At 28.2% G+C, this 19,671-nt stretch overlaps 1 protein-coding gene across 1 annotated transcript in view; it reads left to right on the top strand.

The window, feature by feature from the left end:
• The first annotated feature begins 15,233 nt into the window (after positions 1-15,233).
• Positions 15,234-19,671, top strand: part of LOC107441083 (synaptogenesis protein syg-2) — a 69,215-nt gene continuing 64,777 nt past the window's right edge. The window contains exon 1 of the mRNA XM_016054226.5: positions 15,234-15,479. The gene's annotated coding sequence lies outside the window, so the exon portion shown is untranslated. The remainder of the gene's footprint in view (positions 15,480-19,671) is intronic.

Genomic DNA, 19,671 nt, shown 5'->3' on the forward strand with positions numbered 1-19,671 from the left:
AATTATCTGCAACTTTAAGATTATTAGTGAAGTTTTCTGAGAAACAAAACTTCTTTCATGAAATTAAAAACTTCATATTTTTCATTATTAAGCTATAAGCTAACAAACATCATTTATGTTATTATTGAAGTGGGCGTTATTGCCAAGGTAGGCGTGTTCACATCCCGTCGGGGTCACCAATCGACAAACTTCGAGTATCGACAATGTCAACTATCATCTATGAAAAGGCATAAAGTCGAGTTAACATGTCTTATATACTAGCGAATTGTAGTTGTAATTTTGTAGTGGTAGATAAGCTACAGTACTCCCCCTCCAGATTAATAGCTGTGATAGAATTCGATACATGGATACCACTAGACCGGGAGAGCTGGATTAAGGTCACCAGGTTTTGAACATTAGTTATGAGAGCTGTATTAAGATCACGGTTGAAGTCGCTCCTTGTTGCCTTTAGTAGTCGAGTGTATGTCGGGTGACATTGCATTTAATCGAAACTGAGTATTAACGGAGCGTGGAGGGGGATGATGCTGCAATCACAAGCAGCAAGTCAACTTTTCAAGTCTTCGATAAATGGACCATTTATCGAAGTAGGCGTTACTCTCGATGTAGGTGTATTCATATCGAAGTGGGCGTTACTGCCAACGTAGGCGTGTTCACATCACGTCCAGAGGTCATCAATGTGGGGTGAGTTGTTACTAACAATGTCAACCTTCATCTATGAAAAAGCTAATTATATATATATATATATATATATATATATATATATATATATATATATATATATATATATATATTTTCATATTATTATTTATTTGTTTCAATAGTATTCTGGGAATACGAATTTATTACCTATTGACATTTTTATTTACAATTTAAACATTTGGATAAATATGTCAATCATTGCCATTCGTCATAAAAACGACAAAACCTTAGAAACGCTTGATAACGTGATGCATACAAATGCGTAATTCTAGATTAATTGCGTTTTCTTTTCTACAGTGTTTATGTATCGGTAAGTTTAGCTAATCTAAGATTAATTGTAGCTGCAGTAGAAAATAATGCTCGTGCATAATGCAGCTCAAAAATTTTAATAATTATGATAAATATTTAATAAATATGGTAATATTTAAGAGAAATTACATATTTATACTATCAAAAAGCATATTTCCGAAAATTGTTCTTATAATTCATCATGCTTCTTAGTTAAATACAATTACTTCTAAAAATTAAACAAATGTATGATATTTAATCTTTCATTTAGAATTTATCATTGCACCCTAAAGGGAGATTATTAGCAAACTTTAAAATATCGTTTATTTTTACTTTCTAGTTCAAGGCTTTACGTAAAAATTTCTAACCTTAATATTGATATGTTTCGCAATTATTTTGCTGCTTAATATTTTTTGTCTTCTTTTTTTTGCAATGAGTTTTAAAAAATATATCTTATAATTAGAAATGTCTTTGCGCAATTTTTAAAGAAAAAACAGTGGAGTAAGTTATAAGGATTGGTAATTATAATTTTCGTACCCTTATAAATCCTGAATCCTTAGTCCTTCCTAGATTTTACAATTAATAATAGCTTATACTTTCATGTTTAATATAACATTAATAATAATAAATTACATTATTAAAATCATTGATAGACAATATATGCAGTTTCTTTTCACTGGTCATTGCATTCTAACAGTTAATGATTGTTTTCCAAAAAATGTGCAAAATAAGCAAAAAATACTCGTCTTACATTTTCCCTTTAAAATTTTTTAAATTTTTAGAGAAATTTTTATTAATATATTTTTTTAATTTATTTTTTTAATTTATTTGACTAATAAAACTACATAAACTAATGTAATTTGCAAGAAAAAAAATAGATTGCATAAAAGTTTTCAAATATATTAATGCATTTCTAAATATTTTAAGAAGTTGCATTACTCGTACAGACACATTTTTTCTAGTTTATGTTTTATTAGTCTGACATTTACTATATAATTAGTTACTTATTACAACACTCTTATAGAAAAACCACTAAAATTTCGACATTATAATATATATGTTATTAACTAATATAATTATAATACTTTACAGGGCACTAAATATATATTAAAAATTCAAAAAGAATTTAATATTTCTCCTCTTGCATTCATAAAGCTATGTAATAACAGACATTTCTGTAGTATAAATTTAAGTGTCACACTAAATTTTTTCTTTTTTCTTTTCACTTCTGTGTTGAAAGATTTTAATTTCAGCTGGTAAATTCTTAAATAAAGCGAAATTTGACGAAAAATTACGAACTGGAATATTTTAAATTTTGATAAGACATTTCACTTATTTATAAATACTCAATTAAATTGTTCACGTGGTAAAATTATGCATTAAAAAATTTATTATGTTCAGTTACTTTTCTGTGTCTCTTACTGAGTGTATTTTTGTAACGAAATTTGGGCAGGGCGTTTGTTTTTAGTAGTATAAAAATAATGAAATGGGAACAAATTGAGTTATATAAATTGACGTAAAAAGTAAATATGAATGATGATGAAAATATTTACTTTTTAATGTTTGAACTGCAGATTTGTGGTATATCGTTTCAAGCCGTAGGTGATTATTATGCATCCTCTTTGTTTCTTTCTAGATAATATATTAAATAAATAAAAATGTTTACAATTCTTACTTAGCAGCATTTGCTCCCACATTTAAAATACTTTTTCATTACACATTTTCCTACTTCTTTTTCAAGTCTTTCAAGCACTATAAATATAAGAAATGAATAATAATTAACATATAAGCAAAAAAAACTATTATAGGTAGTAAAATATCTTTTGTATTTTTATTGATATCTCCAAATGAATCTTCTTTGCTCTGGCCTTTGAAATAAATGTGCATATTGCTTAGTAAAAGAACGAGCCATTATGGCACAAGATGCTTGAGTTGTCAAACAGGACCGCTGTTCTTCCCCCGGTATGCATTTAAATCTTACCTAGCTACACTTTGATGGGCACCAGTTTTGCATTCACTGTATAAAAAATCAGTATCAAATTCCGATAAAATGTTCCAGTACCCTGAATTCCGGTATTTATTACGGAGTCTCAGTTGAAATATCTGTAATTTTCACAATAATTATGACTGCAATTTTCACAATAATGACTGTAATTTTCACAATAATTATGAATGCAAAATAACTGAATCATTCTAATTAAATAAATATTACTGCAAAAATTACGATTTGATATTTTATAGTAAAATTGGATTTTACTGAAAAATGGATTATACTCTCAAAGTGCCTGTGCTTAATACTGAAATTTTATCCAGAACTCTTTTTTTGTAGGTCGGGAAGCGAAAGGGAGAAATACTTATTATGTTTACCATCGCAATCCCGTTTGTTTCAAAATTTTAAACATTAACTTAAATTCCTTTTTTCGGCCATCAACTTGTGGTCCCACCAGGCCTTTACCTTATGAATGCAAGAATAATTAATGATAGATATGTATTTAATGAGAAAAATCAATTGAAATTTTAAAAAAGTACTATATATAGTGCTTTTGAAACTGATGTTTTAACACAGAAGTGATGAATTTTATTTTAATTTGATACTTTAAGTTGTTATAGGTCGTGTACTATTTTTCCTTCGTTTAGAATGAAATTTTATTATTATATATGGTGTTAAAAATTTTACTTTATTAAAATTCAAAATCAAAATATTTTGAATCATCTCATTTTGCCATACCGGTTGTTTATTCACCTTGCATTTTGTTTTTCAAGAGTTTTCAAGAATTTATAAGAGTTTTATACTTTTTTGTTTTGTTATTTATAATTAATGTTATTTATAATTAATTTTTTTTTGTTATTTATAATTAATTTGAATAACTTCCATTAAAAAAAACTATATGTATTAAATCCTTTAGACTATTAGTCTTTTAGACTATTACTAGACTTTTAGACTATTAGTGTTAAAAAACTATTATAATTTTTTAAAATAATACAACTAATAAACTATTAAAAAGTTTTCAAATAGTACAACTGATAAACTATTAGAAAGTTTTCAAATAATACAACTAATAAACTAGTAAGGTATTAAAAGATTTTCAAATAATGCACATAGTAAAATAATGAAAAGTGAGGTAAAAGCCTTATTCCAATTTTATAAACTATATAATTAGTTACATATATATTCGCTTGAGAGCATATGTCATTATATTCTGCTTGATTCAAAATTCTATTAACAAACTGGAACGGCTTTTTCATTAAAACGTGTCTGTTGAAATTCCTAATGAAATAAATTTTTATTACCAGTATTATAAACAATTTATTAAGTTTGAAAAATTAAAAGAAAATATTCTAAATTGAATACGTATCTTTCAAGAACCTTGAAGATTATTCCCTGATTAATTTTGATGCGATGCTTAAAAGAAACTAGCTATGAACTGACAGATTTTGTATTATCATATTAGTTTATTAAATAAATATTTTTTATGTTTTAAATTTGTTTTGTGAGTTTGATGAAAATATCACAAAAAATCTTTAGTATTTCTTATAAATAATTTTAGATTATTTTCAGTTTTATTGAATTTGAAATCTAATATTAATATGATAGACAAAATAAATATTTTTACCAAGATATAATCAGTGTAGCAGTAAATAGTAGGAAATTATTATTACTTACTTCTTCCTTTCTTTATTCATTATAAATTTGCAAATAATGTTTGTTTTAATAAATCCACTTTACTGAATATTTTATTAAACAAAATATGTACTTTAAATAATGTAGAAATGTTTATTCGTGGTATTTTAGAATTTTTAAATTCTTTAATGTTTGATACATAACATTCGTTTAAATTTCATTTAATTCTTTAAGTATATTTTCGTTTACTTTATTTTAGTAACAGCTATCACAATAGTGAATCAGAAGCGATTCCATTTGTATTAATTGGTGAAGCTCAAAACTATCGTCCACAACTTTTTAGACATGTACAACTTTGTAGCATTAAATGCATAATAATACTATGGTTATAATAATACCAAGAACAAAAAGAATACAATCTGAGCGTTTGGTTGCTGATTGAATCATTTGAACAATCTCACGTCGGTTTTCGCCTATCACCGCTGTTCCAACAGTGGTTTTTTTTTTAAAAAAAATCATAGAAACTTGTAAAACTCTCAGAGACAGATCTGAACAATGTGTTGGGGGGCGTATAAATTCCATCAGACTTACTAGCACCGCTTTTTTAATTAATGTCAAATTTTATTATTGTAAATGTCATATTTTTGTGATTCTTCAAACTCTTTATATGTGATTATGGTGTGGATTTAATAAATGAAATAAATCTAGGCGAAAAGTGGGTGAATAAGAAAGAATAGAAAAAAAAAACCTTTTTTAAAAAACTTGACATAATATTGAAACATATGCTTGAATAGTTTATAAAGGTTAAGAATTTATAAAATCCTATTCATTATGAAACTTATTCAACTCATGATAGTAATGTAAAAGAACAAACTTAACATTTTTGTAATTGTGAAACATTCAAACCATGTATCGTTTTATCGAATATGGAAGAAAGTACCAGCTTTTACATTTATACTGCTATTCGATCGAAATCTCATCTGCATTAACGACATCAGAATGTAAAAGAATTTCGAACAACAGCTACGGTTCCGATAATTACTTTTGTGTCATCATCCTTCGATCTTTCTCCAAAAACAAGCTATTCGCACACATTATTAATGCCTCAGTGAAATTTAATTGTAGAATAAATTTCAGATTGGAGAAAACTTCAAAAACAATCAACAAAAAAAATGAAATAGTGCCACATAAAAGTAATCTAAAAGCAACAAAAATTAATTATTCTGTTTCATAATAAATCCCAAACGATGTTATAAACAGGTATATAGTTTATTCGAAAGCGTATGATTAAAATTATAAATTCGAGATTAATAAATAATCAAATTTTAGTTAGACAAGGGCGACAACAATTGTGTTTTGCTGCTTTATGAGATTTTCTGAAATTAATTATGCGAACAAAAATAACCTAATATTTCGGATTGAGATTTAAGAAAGGAAAGAAGCATCAGTTATTAAATTGAAAGGAGAATATGAAAACCATAGCTTGGTAGCTTAGTTAGAGAAATCATAAAGTTTGCAAACTATATCTGCACAAATTGAGAAATGAAAAATATTTTAAATTTATTTCTTCTTGGATTTAGTTTAGATGATTAAGTCAATATATTTATGGATACGGCAAGTTTCTTAGCATATTAAATGTATTCAAAGCTGTTTAACAAGATTATTATAATCCTATTATTTAATTTTAATATTTTTAATAAAAAATAGCTTATCAAATCTATGTTGAATAGGGATTTATTATTCGTCTTGTTGTAATTTGAATTAAGAAATTTTTTCAATATACAGTTAAAAGAACTTAATTTGAACAGAGTGGAGCATGTGAAAATTGTTTCAGTTCAATAATTCTTAAAATGTTGAAACTAGTTTAATATTGGATATAGTTTAGGATATATTACTGACTTAAGTATTTCTTTTTTATACATATAAATACAATCCACTGGAACTGTTCATGAAAAAAAAAACGAATTGAAATTTAGATATCTTTTTACCTCATTTTGTTTTGTTTTTTATTTTGCTTAAATTTAATAGTGGGTGTATTTAAAGACTTCAATAGCTATAATTTTTAATTAAAATAATTTGCATGTTATAGTTCCAATTTTGCGAGTTCATTTTATATATTACATAGTTTCAAAATAAGCATGGTATTTCTCAGTTGAATAACTTAGTTGACTTTAAAATTCCTAGGATGTAGAGTTGAATACTTTTTTTTCTTCAAATTGAACTTCATTTTAATATCAGCATTACAATCAGCTCAAGAAAATCAGCATTCAAATGAATAAAACAGGATTCCAAGACATCAAGATAAGCTGATGTATCTGGGGTGAAAATGCTATTTGCATTGTTGAAAATGAATTTATATCCAAGATATCTTAATCTTCTCTGGATTATATATTCAATTTGTTAATCTATTTCATAGAAGAAAAAGCTGCATATTGATTGTAATAAAAAAAATCTAAAAGAATCCAAGCTGCCATTTTATTTCAGAAAGAAACGTATGACTCAAATTAATCACGTTAAATGTATGGAAGATACGTTTTACAGAGGCAGAAATCAAACTGAATATAAAGGGAAAACTAATATCATTTTGACTACACATGGTGTTGACAGTCTTTAATAAACATTTTTTTTTTTAAAAATGTGAGGTTATTACATTTCATACCAACAAATTAAATTTAAGTGACAAAAGAATAGATGTTTTAGTTTTTGAACAATATGAATCGTAGCCAATCAGACGAAAGGAAGGTTAGATTCACTGTTAGAAATTACTCAAATAAAATGGTTAAATAGAAATTTGTTTTACTATACCATATTCAACCAAAACTGTACAACCAAAAATAACTATAAAAAAGATGATATTCAAACTGTATATTGTGAGAAAAACGTTAAATTGGTTGCTTTTTCTTAATATGGTTAAATTATCAGAATTATATTCATGCCAACTAGGCCCTCTTTAAAGAGCTATTTAGTTCCATGCAGTTGGGATCGTACTGCAGCTAAGAGGGCTAATCGGTGAATATTATGACCCGCTGAACAGAGGCTCGAATCCCAGTGTTGATAAACATTTCTTTCAATTCTTCAACACATTAATAGTTTCCACTAACCTGCACTTTTCCATTGGCGATCCTGGACTATAGGAATATACACCGAAGAGCCATTACATTTTGACCACCCTCCATCTATAACAATGAGCTCGCCCAGATTTTCATGGCTTTTTTCCCAAGAACAATGTTTTCATGGGGCACATTAGGACCCATAATCCTCATAGAACAATCCCTGACGTCGGTAAGCTACTTGAACATAGCTGCAGACCAGGTTCACCCATTCATGGCAACAGTTTTTCCTGCGGGGGATGGTGTTTACCAACAGGATAATGCACCATGTCATAGGGGTCGAATCGTCGAGGAACATTCGAGTGACTTTCAAGTCATGTCTTGGCCCCCAAATTGACCTGACCTTAATGCTCTATCAGCACCTTCTGGAATCAATGCAACGGCGGGTGCTAGCAGTTTTGAGAGCTAAAGGTGGCCCCACATGTTATTAGCAGGGTGGTAATAATGTAATGGCTCTTCGGTGTATAACTACCACGAAAAACACTCACGCAAAAATGAAATATCACCCACAGAGCTAAAATATCCGTTTAAATTTCATTTTTATGGTTTAAAAACTATGCTAACCTTAGATGGTTTCACAAACGTATAGCTCTGCATTCACGGTTTTTGAACAGTACTAGTTGAAAAAGATTTCAAAACCATAAGTTAAAACAAAATGCTCCTTACCATAAACTTTACTATTATTTCGATACACAGACTTTTGCTTGTCATTTTACTGTAATAACAAAATGAATATTCTGATAATATACAAAAAGTATGTGCGTGTATTAATTGGGACTCTGATGCGGTAGTCTTTCCCTAGAAACTTTTTTTTCCTCTTCATCCTTATTAGAAATAGCTCTTGAAGTTTTTAATGCTTCTTTTTGTTTGATAAATCTCACTAACAATTGGTCAAAGCATGATACCTTTATTTTTCTTTTACCCAAATTAACAAAAAAGTATTGAGATTGAGTTTGGGCAAATGGAAGGACTAATGATATTCTGTGTTTTGAGGGGAATTTCTTTAGCATGTAAAAAAAGACAAATCCAGTGTTAATTTAGTTTAAAAACCTGAATCACAGAAAAACATAAGCAACATTTCACAACGCAATCAATGAAGAGTTCAGTTCTAAATATTTGTAAATTTCGATTCTGCAATTTTATGAGATCCAAAATTGCAGTACTATAGCCATTTTTCTCATCATTTTAATTTTATTTTTTCATCTTTAGAACCAATTTTTTGCTACGAACACTTCAAATATTAAATAATATAAAATTCATATTAGAATTACAGAAAGTTCAATTGAGTTTAATTGCACTAAATAAACTGAGCTTGAAATTTAACATTCTTGATTAATATTTTTTTTACCATTATGACTTGATTTTTACTAATAAATTGATTTTGCATTTACCATACAAAACACCGATTACGCTTAGTAAGAAGGTTTTATTTCATTATATTTTTCTTCGAGGACTTCAACATTTTTCAAGTTCTATGCTATATTTAGTGGAATATGCTTTGGTAGTCTGTTGTTGCTTATTCCTAAATGTCCAGTTCATAGGATCACCCAGGTCAGTAAAATATTCAATTATCTATGTTCATTTCTGTTTTAAAACATTAACTATCAGGTGGGATTATTTAGTGAATTGTTTTCTTGTTTTAATTGATCAATATCTATTCGTGATCATTGTTAACTCATCAGGTTAATAAATTTTTGCATGAATTTAAATGACCATTGTTCCACCAGTTTCACCGATTTAAGAGAAATTGATTTATAAGAAAATTTATAATGATAATTATTGATGTCTTTAATCTACTTTTAGAAGGAATTACTAATTAGGTGTAAGGGATATAAACTGAACAACGTATTAAAAGAGAGAATTCAACCTAACAAATTACGTAAAAAATACTTATTGTTACTGCTTTTATATAAATATATATCGCTAAAAATTCTAAAAATTAAAAAAAGAATATTGATTCTCTTTTGAATTGAACAAAACTCTTAATCATTATAAAACCATTAATATAAAATATTTTTCACTGCTATACATAAAATCAATTTATCTTATTATTTGTTTTTTGTGGAAAAAATAAATACGTTATACACTTTTATAAATACTAAAAAGTGAATTCTTTTGTTTTCTCTAACTCATTTCGATGCTAATGAGGATTTTTCTCATTCTTTTCTTCGAAAATGTTCAATTAATTACGTTTTACATGCTCTCATGGTTTTACTTTATATTAATGGACTTTGCTTTTTTTCAAAAATTATAAACATATTTTAGAAGATTTGAAACAAAAAAATAAATGGATTTATTTTTAGTCTTAGATTATCTATTATCTTATTTTGCAATCTTTTGTAAAGAACTCTTTTCTTAAAATTTTAATTATGTAATCTTAGCAATAGAGTATACAAATATTTTTTTTCATTTTTAATTAATATTTTATTTATTTATCACTTATTTCATTAGAAATAATTAATTATTTAAAAAATAGAAGGGAGAAAAACTTGAAGTGTAAATAATATTAATAACTTGATGTGTTGTCTTAAATGCTGAAAATGTGATATTTTAAAAATTGACATTTCATTTGTAATGTATTTATCAATCATGTCCTATATTTTATAACTATGGTATTATCAATATATTATTTGTAAAATACGTATTATAAAATTTGTTTGTGAAAAAAATTATGCTAAACAATGCAGTGTGCTTATATCTGGTCCTCTAAATTTAATAAACTTAAATTGTTTTATCATTTTAATGAAATGATTTTAAATGTAAAGGTATACACTCTATAACAAAAAAATCGACGCACAAAGAAGCAATCATCCGATTGCTTTGAAATTTCGTATGCATGATTGTTTTGAACAGATATGGCTGGAATGATGCCGACTGGGGACGTATAGTCTTTCGCGACGAATCCCGCTTCCAACTGTGTCCTGACGATCATCGAAGACGTGTTTGGAGACGCACAGGGCAGAGGGGGGATCCTGCCTTCACTATTGCACGCCACACCATCCCTCAACAAGGCATTATGGTCTGGGGTGCCATTTCCTTTGACAGCTAGACCCCTTTGGTCGTCATTAGAGATACACTTACTGCACAGCGGTACGTCGACGACATCCTAAGACCTGTTTTGCTACCGTTCCTTTTGCAGGGCCCAGGGCTGGTTTTCAGCAGGCAATACCAAACCACATACGGCACATTTTGCTATGAACTGTCTGCAGGCTTGTCAAACTCTTCCTTGGCCTGCCAGATCACCAGATCTCTCTCCCATCGAGCATGTCTGTGGTATCATGGGAAGGCGATTGCATCTGGCACGGATTGTTGATGACCTCGTTCGACAATTGGATCGAATTTGGCAAGAAATACCGCAAGAAACCATCCGGGAGCTTAACCGGTCTATGCCACGCCGTGTGGCAGCTTGTATCCAGGCTAGAGGCAAGTCAACACCTTATTGAACTTGTTACTGTAACTCTGCAATAAGTTATTCAATTGCTCTGAAATTTTAATCATTTACTATTCTGTACATTGTCTTCCTATCCACCAATTTTCGTTTCAATCGGACAACTCCCTCTTAAGTGCGTCGATTTTTTTGTTATAGAGTGTATTTTACTGGAAGTAAACAGAGAAATTAATCGATATGATCTAAACTACTTTATTTTTTGTTGTATTCAAGCATACCAGTTCTGGGATTTTTAATCGTAATGTACTATATTCTCAGCACGTCATAAATTGTAAATTTTTCTGAAAAAAGTTCTTTTTTTTTAATCTCTGAAACTTAACAAACGCTGCTTTAAAAACACAAAATTAAGCAATTTAAAATAACTATCATAACTCTTTCAACTATTTGATAACCTCAATAAACTTATGTTTTGTTGCATTTTTTTTCAAATACTTGATTCTTGCCAGAGGCTGTTGTAGAGTTTTCAAATCTTAATTTAGCCTTGCTCATGAAGCTATAGATTTTTTATATTGAACTTCTGGTTTTTTTTTTTTTTTTTTTTTTTTTTTTTTTGAGACATGTACATGTTTAAAAATGTTTTGCAAAACAGGGGATCGCTAAACCGTTACTGCAATTCTTCTAAAGGAGTTAGGGCACATCAATAGGATTAAATAAGAATCCTTTTGATGTTCTCTTATGTAACCCATGCCCGGAAATGTTATCGTACGTAACAGTTCATAATAGGAAAGTGTTCCTAGTGGCGTATAACGACGTTTCCGGGCATGCGTTCTCGTTCAATTTTATGTTTGACGATCTGGCATAATTGCCCTAGTCGTTTGTGTTACTCACCCAGCATTAATAACTCCGTGTTATAGGGCAATTCCACGAAAGCGTCAACTTTTAAGTGAATTTTTTTTTTATGAAATGCATATTTTAATTTTAAAAATATGTTCAAAAATAGCCAAAGTCTACATATTAATGTTTAATTTTTGATAATTTTAAGTTTTTTGAATCTGGCAGCATTCTAAAGTAATCACATGACTGACAAGTGAATTCTTCACATTTGTGCTCAAATTGTTTTCTTGAAAAATACTTATAAAATAAAAGAAATGTATCTTTCTTTTGCAAATATTTTGATAAAAATATGCATATAGTACAAAATTTAAGCATTTAAAACATAGCCTTTAAGTCATTTTAAGTTTAATATATTAAATAAAAGTAACTTTTTTTGTGTCATTCCGTCACATGTTTTAGTATATTTTTTTTAAATAGCAACTGCGTTTTTAAATGAAAATGTGTATATTTTGGAATATAAAGCAGATGTGGCATAAGAATCAATGAGAAATTGTAAAATTCTATGCATTTGATTATTAACTTCCAATAATTAGCGTGATGGAATGACACATCTTCGGCGTTGGGATGACAAAACGAGTCCTAGAGAAGCTTAGTCAAACACTAGGGAGTTATTTTCTTTTCAATTAACCTAATGGCTAAAACAGCTGTTGAAAGACAGATAAAATGTTGAAAAAGACCAAGATCCCCATGATATGATGAAGAAAAAAAAAACAGAGAAAGAAAAGCAGAGAAGAAAGCTTCCGCGACAAAAGTTGGACTTAAAAAACTCAGAAGTGCAAACGCTGTTGTGCAGAGATTGTGTAAACAAAGAGAAAATCAAATTCTACCAATCTCTTCTAATACAAATAATTTAAATTCCCTATACAAATTCCTGCAGAGTTTTGGTAAAGCCTTTAAAAAAGTTGTACACTCACCATAAAAAAAATTGTATACTCACTTCCAAAATCACCAATAGGGGTAAAAAAAATTAATTCAGTCTTTATGTAAGAAGCATTTAACATCGAACTCGAAAGAAACTAAGTGAGAAAAGTAATGTTGATGAGCTGTTTAATTTGGTTAAAAAAAAAAAATTCTGTCAAGATGATGTTAGTTACAAGCCCCCAAGTATGAAGGATTCAGTCATAATACAAACTCTGACAGAGTAACGAAGAGTGCAGATGCAATATATACTTATGGCCTTAAAAGAGGCTTTTCATAAAGAAGCATATATTGATGTAAAGTGTGTCTTATCTCATTTTTGTTCTTATTCTCATTTTTGTTAAGTGTATTTCATTAATACCTCACAGCACATGCACCTATAAATACCATGTAATTGTGATGTTGTTCTAAAAGGCCAAACAAGATGTTGGCTGCTATAAAACGTCACATAATATGTAAAAGAATTTTATGATTTCATAAAGTCGAAGCAGCAAATCATTGAAGTTTTGTTTTTGTCCAGCTATTCTATTTAAGAGAGGGCAAAGGAGAATGACTTCAGCTAGACACTTGCTACATTAGCATTGCCAGGAACAAGAGACCTGCACTAGATGCTCATGTAGTTGAGAAGCGAATCATCAAAATTGGAATGCTTTCTAATTTTAACCAAAACCAAGTGTATGATTTGAGAAGCCACTGTTTTGAAGAGGAAATGGAAAATATGATTGAGGAGTATGCGGTCGGCTCTTTAATCATTGTCCCATGCTGCGAAAAAAAGAAGACACATTTATATGCAGCGCAAATTACTTTGATAAACAAAGACGATTTAGATGTTAAAGTATTTAAAGAACATGGGACAAAAATTGATTTATGCATAAATTTCCTGAGAACGAAGATAAGATTCATTCATTGGCAAGTTAGATATAAAACCTCTTCTGAGACAACCTAATTTTCAAATTGGTGAAATTTTAACTGATTCTTTCGTAAATATTAATTCTGTTTATCTGTTACATTCTGTTTGTCATTTACATATTAATAAAACATTTTTTAAATGAAGACTTTCTTACACTAAACTTTTTGTCATTCCGTCACGGTCATTCCGTCACAGCAAATAGATGTTAATAACTGCTAGCCAACCAGAGGTTAATTTTCCAAATTCACAATTTACATTGCTTACACATTATACTAAAAGTAAAAAATAGTTCAGGAAAATAATAGTTGCAAAATTCACAGAAACTACCAGTTCTAAGCGGCATGCCGAAAGCTTGGTTGCCAAAATGTCATTCCGTCACACAAGTAAAAAGTTCATAAAATTAAAAATAAAAAAAATACAAAATTCTTTTTTTTTAATTTATGAATCACATTATACCAATAATAATGATATGCATGAGAAAAAATCATGTTTATTTGAAATTAGATGCATAGAAACTTCAATTAATTGTTATCATGCAAGTCAAAATGTCATTCCGTCACATATGGAATTGCCCTATATATATATATATATATATATATATATATATATATATATATATATATATATATATATATATATATATATATATATATATATATATATATATATATATATATATATATATATATATATATATATATATATATATATATATATATATATATATATATATATATAACGTTTTTTAACTTTCACATTTCGAAAAAAAAACTGACACAAATATAATAGACTATAATATAACAATATATAAAATATATTTATTTGAAAAAAACTGTAGCTTGAGAAGAGATACCGATAGAGGATTTGGAATTGACGATGTGAAAATATTACTAATGAGCTAAAAAATTACATACAATACAAAAAAAAATGTTTCCTAGTTCAATTTAATATTTAAAACGCAAAGTAAAATCTACATTCATATTTACTATAATGGTTTAATTTAAAATGGAAAAAGAAGCGAAGTGGAAAATTTGCCAGATTACTTTCATTCAAACTTTTTCTAGAATATACGTTGTATTTTAATCCTTTCGCAATCTGAGGGGGAAAAAACTAAATTTAAACTATTTAGGATTGAATAAAAGAACTTAGTTTCAGGCATCATGAGGTGATTCAAACAAACACATTAAAAAATAATTCATCAAAAAGTAGAAGAAAAAAAAATTCAATGTAAACATAATAATTCAAAATCCCAAAATCTACGCTTAATTTAAAAGCAGGTGTTTAAGAGGAAGTGGGTGGTATGTAAGCTTATAAACAACAGCGTAAAACAAGTGTGAATATGTTAAGTACTGACAAGCCCCTCTGAAACACAGAATCTTGGGTTTAGAACAGAGCACCGTGAAATCTCGAGATATATGTCAGAGTTCAATTCGAAGGTTATTATAGTATCATCTTCGTCTTTGATTGCCTCATTTCTCTGAGTAAAAGGCAATTGAACTGGAACGATATAGCGTTGAAAGGCTTGGTGAAGGAGGAGGGGGAAATTAATTGTTGTCACGATTTTCGACTGATTTTGCTGCACCAGCCTACAACTGCCACAGTCACGATTTTATCGGCAAGTGAAGATGCACCAACCTCTGCGAGTATCAGGTAAGTTTTATATTTTCAATGATGCTCATTGTATTTTAAAGTGTAATCCATCTAAATCTAATGTATGTGATAAAGTAATGTATCTAGGTAATAGTTGCTAAATATAAAGTTTAATTTTGCCAATGGTAAAACTAATTTAAAACATGATATTATTTTAAAAAAATGCGTGATGAGCGAAATTTGCTATACCATCTATAAAAACGTCTTGAAAAATTTCTGTAAAAAGTACAGCCACTCACGATGCCGGAGATCTTTACTAAAAATAAGTCCGTTTTTATAGAAACATGTTACGGACATTACCAGTACTTCATACAGTAAAAGTGTGTTAAACTTTTTTTTCTCCAATTTGTAAAAATTATGAGCTTTTTTTGCTATTTTTTCAATAAAACTAATGTTTTTCAGTTAGTTGAAGTAGTTATTTTATGGATAATTTTTAATTTGAATCTTTCTTAAATGTTTTTTACAGAAATGACGGGTGTCAGAATATTAGCATTTATTCAACAAATTTATTGATTTTAATCAACAAATTTAGAGGTTTTGATTTTTCTTGAACACAGTGAGACACACATTTCATTGAGAAAAACGAGAGGAAATAAGTTTTGAATTTTTTGAAAATCGAAGAAAAAAGCAGAAGTGAAATTGCCGTTTGAGTAATTTATCATCGATTAAATAATTAATTTCAATGAATCAATTAATAACTAATAGATTAATGTAATAGATCAGGATTTAAAAAGTAAGATTTCATTTCTTTCACATTTTTTGTTATTAATAAATCCTAATGGCTAATTAATTTTTCTATTGCAAGAAAGAAGTAGTTCCCACCATTTTGAAACTGTATGCATTAATGCAAACCAAAGATACCATAGAATTTTTTTTGAAAATCGAAGAAAAAAGCAGAAGTTAAATTGCCGTTTGAATAATTTATCATTGATTAAATATTTAATTTCAAGTAATCAATTAATAAGTAATAGATTAATGTAATAGATCAGGATTTAAAAAGTAAGATTTTATTTCTTTCACATTTTTTGTTATTAATAAATCCTAATGGCTAATTAATTTTTCTATTGCAAGAAAGAAGTAGTTCCCACCATTTTGAAACTGTATGCATTAATACAAACCAAAGATAGTACTTGCTTGTATTTCCACGGTAGTCAAAATTAATTTAACATTGTTTTGTCATTACGACAGGAAAATAAATTTAAGATATACATATTTATTGTTTTAAATTAATTAAAATTAAGTTATGTTCCTTAATTTTTTTTCAAAATGAACACTATTTGAAATTAAATATAAAGAAAATATTGTCAGTTTTCAGCATTTCAATAAATCAAAATAAATAATAAAAAGTTTTTTCTACGTAGTAATAAGATATTTGATATTCAATTATTAAATTCTTGACAGAAAAAATTTAGTTAAAATTGTCAAATTGCTCAGCAATGGCATTTTAGGTTAAAAAAATATCCTAGCTAAAAAAGCAAAATTTTAACGTATATAAAACATTTATTTGGTAACTTTTACCGTTTGTATAGCTACAGTTTTCCAAAAATTGTGGTTTTCAAAATTAAAGTTCTGAATCTATCTCAGGAGGAGTAATTTACCACAGCAAAAATACATTAAAATTATTGAGATTTTGGTGTTCTCATTGAACCACAAACACGATAAATTTTGATATATTCTTGAAGTTATGAAGAAATTTTTTTCTCAGTTTAGACTGAAAATTATCTTCATATTTATATTTTCAGGCTAATGGAAAAAAAAAATTCTTCGATACATTTCAGATATGCTTTTATTTAAATTCAAATTTAATTTGCACATTATACATTTATTTCTCAAGCTATTTAAATTCATTTTAATATTTCACATTCTTGTATAAAAAGCCTGCAATCTTGACTTACTTTATCCTCAAAATCCAATTCTCAAGGGAACCAAATTATTCATTTTGTTCAGTTCTGGATTTAACATAACAAATATAACTTTATACTAGCTCACATGATACAATTGGCAGTAAACCTACCTCAACTTCCGACCGCACTATAAAGGTGAATAATATTTACCTTCTATTTGTTTTTATTCACACACTAGGCTTATCTATCTTTAAATCTGATCGAGAAAGTATCGACAAGTATATTTGGCACAAATCTCTACTTAAGTCATTCCTTATTCTAGTAACTCTTGCAAGTCCCTAAAGTCCTTTAACTTTCTTTCTCAGAATTTAGTTTCTTAGTTTGCCTCAAAGATCAGCACCTCTGAATCTAACCTAATATCTGACTTAATCTATGATTACGAATCTAGTTGCTTCGCTTTATTTCTAGCGTTCGAGTGTGGATTTTTCTTTCTATTATCGTTTCCCAGCTCTGATTGCCCTAGTCCCTTTTCGGAAGTAATAGTAGTAACTAATGAAGGTTCACCTTAGGGCAGTTAAGATCCCACAAGAGGCATTCTTTGAGAATTGAGGCCTACTGAAGTGTGCAGAATGAACTCATTTTCGGAATACTTAGACATTTCGTTATATGTTAGGAAGTCCTTTTGTCTAGGATAGTACGTGAGACAGACCAACACGTATTCTATGCGTCTTGAGGTTCGTTTAGAAAGCTTCATGAGTGTAAGAGTAAATGAACTTGGTTTTAATTAGAGAATAGCAACTTAAATTGTTTAATTAAAATATTTTTATGAATGTATTTTTTAATAGAGATTTAGTTATGCGAACTGGAACTAATCGGGTAAAGGAAACTTTTATAGATATTACAAAATAAAAATAAACAAATATAGATTTAGAGTACTTGAATGGTTATATTATCGAAGTATTATAGTTTTTCAGCTGTGCTTGACGCAGTTCTTTTTCGGAAGTAATGGTAGGAACTAATGATTGTTAACTTTTGGGAAGTTAAGATCCAATAAGAGGCATTTTTTGAAAATTGGGCTCTACTGAATTGTGCTAAAGGAGCTCATTTTCAGAATACTTAGACATTTTGTTATATGTAAAGAAGTCCTATGGAACGGGAGTCTGGGGAAGAACTATCTTCTGTGTCTTGATGTCTATTATACACAGTCAAAAATTCTGGATCGCATTACGGTAAAAAGTACAGGGACTCAGAGTGTCATTTTTACCAAAACATGTTATGGAATAGAAAAAAACTAATAAACCGTAATTTTTCCAGTAATAATTACAGTAAAATCAATCAATTGCTCTAATTAAATAAACTGTAAAAAATACGGCGTAGTATTTTATGGCAAAAATAGATTTTACAGATGATGCTACCAAAGCACGGTTATTTTATATTGTAATTTCATCCGAAATTGCTTAAACTTCGCGAGATAGAGAATTGGATCTAGGTTTTCGTAGAGAATGACAACTGGAATTATTTAATTAAAATATTGATACCGATATATTTACAATTGAAATTCGATAATACATATGCAAATTGGAACTTATCAGGAAAAATAAACTTTTATGAATAGGAAAGATTTAAAATGAGTAAATATTATAACTAGCTCTGATATGCTTTGAACTTCAAAAATTTATACCATGTTTAATTTTATTAATGTCTAGTGTTTTTAGTTTAAAGATTATATAAACATTATTTTTCTCTGAAACTCCGCGTAGTATTGAAATTTATATAAAATAAAACTTAAAAATAGTGTAAATCTAAGTAAGGATTTTTATTTCAATTGCAAACACATTATTTATCGGTTCTAGGCGTAAAAAATATAAGGTTGATTTTCAGGTTTTAAATGCAGAATTAAATATTAACTAAAATTTCATTATTATACGGTTTTTTATACAAAAACTACCATTTCCCAAACTGTAATTGCCCTATTCCTTTTTCGATAGTAATAATATAGATTAATCAAGGTTTATCTTAGGGTAGATAAGATTAAACATGAAGCATTTTTAAAACTTGAGATCTACTGAAGTGAACTCCATTAGTATGAGCTCCATTTCCTAATATTTAGATATTTCTTTTCATGTTAGGTAAATTTTCTGACTAGATTTACTTTTTAATCCCCTTTTCATTTTATTTTTACCACTAAAGTCTCATTTATTCGTTTATTAATTTTATGTTCTATTGTTTCTGACAACATGTATCTTCATGCGCATTAGAATAAATTTAATCTCTTTATTACAAAAACGCTTCCTTTGAAAAAAAGCACATTTTTTAATTATATATTCCAATTATTATAATAATTACTA

The sequence above is a fragment of the Parasteatoda tepidariorum genome, chromosome 3 (genome assembly GCF_982258835.1).
Source record: "Parasteatoda tepidariorum strain Cologne lab strain chromosome 3, Ptep-v5.0, whole genome shotgun sequence".
NCBI classification, from domain to species: domain Eukaryota; kingdom Metazoa; phylum Arthropoda; class Arachnida; order Araneae; family Theridiidae; genus Parasteatoda; species Parasteatoda tepidariorum.